This window comes from Panicum hallii, chromosome 3, assembly GCF_002211085.1.
Source record: "Panicum hallii strain FIL2 chromosome 3, PHallii_v3.1, whole genome shotgun sequence".
Lineage (NCBI taxonomy): Eukaryota > Viridiplantae > Streptophyta > Magnoliopsida > Poales > Poaceae > Panicum > Panicum hallii.
Window position 1 is genome coordinate 6,371,498 of NC_038044.1, and position 4,537 is coordinate 6,376,034.

Sequence of the window (4,537 nt, forward strand, 5' to 3'; positions counted from 1 at the left end):
GTGTGTAGCGTAGCCCAAGTGCACTGCATATACCTTTGAGATGGCTGTGCCCCACTACGCCAGATTCCTACAAGGAAAACGAGCGCCGGCCGGCACAGGGCCCAGCAGCGGCAGCAGCGAAAACGAGGCGCATCGAGTGCCCACATGGAGATGAGTGCGCCCGGGGGAACCAACCCCGTGGCTCCTTCATCGGCTCCTTCCAATTCGGGCATCTCTTCGGTAAATCAAAGCGGGGGCGTGTGATCCTCGGCGGCCGTAGCAAAAGGGAAGAAGGTGCGGTGCGGGGGTGGACATGAGTGGATCTACGCATCCATTCCTCAAGCTTTCTAACGATATGGATGGAGTAAAATGCACCGCTGGTTTTCGAATTTGGCTCGGAATGTTATCCTGGTCGTATCCTATGAAGTCCAAATCATCATTTTTAAGTTATAAAGTAGAATTGTTTAATTTATGTGGAGCTTACATGTGGGTCTAAATTTTATTTTTAAATTTTCTGCTCAACTCTTATATTTTTCTAATTTTTTCCTAAAATTTTATTTCAAAATTTTATGCTGAATATTTTCTTTTTCAATATTGCCTCCAAAATTTGTCCTTTTATTTTCTTTTTTTACAAATTTAATCATATGATTTTCTTAGTTTACATTTTTTATACAGATCTTTTATATTTGAATATATTTATACAATTGGTATGAATTATTTTGGTGCATATATAATTTTTTTATTTGAGCAAACTTTATAACTTTCAATTTAGTTTAAACAACTGTGATTTAGACCTCACATGATATGATTAGCAAGTTATGGATTTGAATGTGCATTTTGAAAGTTTAAGGATTAGGATGACACCTAGAGTCAAGTTCGAGGACGGACAATGCATTTTACTCGATATGGATGCTAGCATCCAAGCATGCATATAGCATTGCTGTTGCATGAAATATGATCGGCAGCTCTTTTTTTCTTCTCTGCTTGCTTGCTTTCATTGGGCGAAACAGAGGTGTACGTGCCATGCAAAGCATACATGATGTCCTTGGCAGTTAATCGTACGTGCGTTGATTGCACTTCTGCCCGGTCCGAGTACACGTATCGTGAAGTATGTTCCTTTGGATCCATGCATGCATGTTACAATATGGACTTTAGTGTCTTTTCTTTTTTAAAAGAAAGGGAAGAAAGAGAAAGCTGTGGAAGTAGCGTTGTCGTTCAGTGAACAAGCCGACGGGCAAGTCCTTAATTAGCTCAAAGGAAGGAAAAAGGTTCGTGGAACCCTCTACAGACCGGTCCTGTACACGCTCGGTCTCTACTCCATACCATCTTCCATGGGATAAGGCACGGTAAAGTGGCGCCCGATCCCTTTTTCAACTGTCATGAATCGGAGAAGAATTTTGTTGGGAAAATGGAAGGGAAATCAAATGCACAAGCGCACACACAAATGTTGCTCCTGTTTATCCTCGTGCTTGATCGTTTCCTTTTACGTGTCTCTCCCATAATCCCAAAGAGGGAAGGAAATTAAGTACGCTCAAGTACGGTGCGCGCATTCACTCGGGCTCTCACCATCACGGAGCTGTACAGCTCGCGCCAGTCTCCTCTGATCCGCTGTTTTCTCATCGCAGAGTCGCCGTGCACGCACGGTTAGCTGCAGCTGCAAAGTCCTGCGTGTACCTATCGTTCATTTCCTCTCTCTCTCTCTCTCTCTCTCTCTCTCTCTCTCTCTCTCTCTCTCTCTCTCTCTTCATGTATCTGTACTAGTATCCTGGCAATTTCATGGGCCCACGGTCCCCACAGCCGGCCCGTTGAAACGACGTGCATGCCCCCGCGCGGACGCCAATCCGGAATCGACAGGTCACCGCCCGGGACGCGGGCCCACGGACCGTGTCACGGCTGATTTGGACAGTCTAAACAAACAATAAACCACCACTTGCATGCTAGTACTGGACGTACTGGCGGTAGCACGAAGATCCTGGAGAACGTAGCCATACACATAAATGTTTCCTTCAAACAAAGCCCAGAAAAAATGAATACAAACTTCTCTTGTACGTCTATAAAAAGGGAAAAAAAGTCAAAAAGAAATCCGACGGACGAGGAAGGTTTCGAAGAGAAACCTCAGACCACGTGGCCGGGTCCGGGGCCTTGATAATTTCTCCGTCGCCGCAAGCAGGCAGCCGGCCGGCTAAACGCGGGCGTTCTTATCGCTGCAGATCCGGCCGGGCCGGCCCTTGAGGGGCGCCAAGAGGCATCATGCATGCAAGCAGAGTGGGGTCCGCCGGGCGGGGAGGTTAGATGGTCGACGACGGGGCACGCGGGGCCCACCCGGTCTGGCTGGAAATCATGCGCGCGGATGCCTTGTAAGAACGACCAGAGCCGCCAGCCCAGCCGGACAAGGTAGCCAGGGATTTGGATTGGATTGCAGCCAGTAGCCGATCATAGATGCCGGCGCGCGTACGGCGTAAGCCGGCCGGCCGGCGGGTTCAGGCGTGCGTACGCCATGTCTCCATGCATGGTACTTTGTACGTACTCGCATGCCTGGCGCTTCTCGTAGTGAAAGATTCAGATTGATGGCCAAAGGGACCGAACGGGGTGAAACAAGTGTAAAGCCAACATACGAAGCAGCGGTCCTCGACGTTCGTTAGATTTAAATCCTAAGGGCGATCCGATCCCAATCCAAAATACTATTGTTAGTTTTTATATTTACCATATCGTATAGACACCGTCCGTCGACAGATAAAATTCCTTTCTTCTCCCTACACCCTCTCTTCTTTTTCATGATTTTAACTTGAACATGATTTCTTACATGAGAAACGTTCTACATCTTTTCTCCTCGTTAACTCTCCCGACACTTCAACTTTTTTTTCTAAAAACCAGCTGAGATGGAAGGTTAGAACTGCTCTAGCTGGTCCAAACGGAATAGCTTGTAGTCTAACTACTCATTAGGCTAGTCTCAATGCATGGTTTCATTAACAGTTACCAAGACTAAAAATTTAATAACCGAGCCGGATGAGTATCGTGGAGGTGAAACTCCTCTCTCATCCCATGAAACTCTTCCTTCCCTCTTTTTATAATAATCCTGCCACGTCACACAACCGCCCAACTTTTACTGATCCTAGAAGGTGGCTTCCTCGTGCTACTTTCAGATAATTAATTGATTGACTTTTTATTTCTACTACTTGTCTATTTTCGACTGTACACACATGCATGCCTTTTATTTCTCCGATCGGGCGGGGGAACGAAATAAGGAGGTCCAGGCTTTTTCGAACATTCAAAGGCGTCGTCCTCGCACTCGCGCCCACCGCGCGCCGGTGCCGCGGCCGGACCACCGCGGCGCGCCGTCCCAGGCGCGTCAGGTTTTTATGGCCCGACCGATGACGGCCGGCTGGCCAGGCCGGCCGCGCGGGGCCCGCCACCCTGGAAATGGAAACACGCCCCACTACTACTTCAGGAATAGGGGTGGTACCACCGAATACCGATACGCGCGCGTGTTTCATGTTTGCTCGTGTACTTGCCCTCCTCGATCCCGACGCGCCAACTACCGCCGGCCACGTACACGTATGTGAACGATCCAGAGAATTGAAACCACCGCAGTTACTTTAATTTCCAACGGTAAACAGTAACAGTCAATGACTTAGCAGAATCAACTCCGCATGCTTCATCTCAATCAACCAAAGCACGCACAGAATCGCAGACACGTAACGGTCATGGTACAGGTACAGTCCGGTACGGTATAGGTAGGAAATAGTGCCTTTCGCAAGGGGCACGCTACAGTTGCCACTGTGCGTGCATGCATGCAGGCTCTCGATCGAAATAAAATTAAAAAGTATGCGCATGTTTATCTAGAAATTCCGTGAAGAAAAAGCACAATGTGCAGGCACTCGCCATGACACGCGGGACTTTTATAAGGTGCTACTATATTATATGTACTCATGTTTCTAGAACCTCATGAAGAAAATAATAAAAGAACTGAAAAAAAGTTAGGGAGGGAGGGGAGGAACAGTTAGTTGAACTCGACGGACGTGATAGCCATGGATGAATGAACAGGCCGGCCGGCCGTCGATCGATCTGATCTCGATTGGGAAAAGGAAATCATTAAAGGCGAGAGAAAGAAAGAAAGGGTTGAATAGTTGGTGGCTGTAGACACAGCAGGATGTGCGTGTCCTGCTTAACGTTAGTTATACGTTTTCACGATCCAATTTGATCTTTTTTTTATCCGGCTTTTGAATTATCTAGGTTAAAATTTGAGACTCCACGTGTACGTAGCAAAGATTTATATGTATGTATACATTGACCATGCATTTTGATCGTGAGCAAAGGGTGTACTTTACTCGTACCGTACGCGTACCAGATACGAGATTAAATTCAAGAGCCGACTATCCTGATCACCAGCCCTAGATGGTTTTCCACTAAGCACAGTACCCCTATCCGTACACGCTTGGCGCGTGGGCGCACAGTATTGGTCGGCAGCGTACTTACCAGCAGGATTGATGAGTGAGGAAGGTACAGATAGGTGCACACGCAGAGCATCATTTTTTTCTTCCAATGATGCAATACGGGC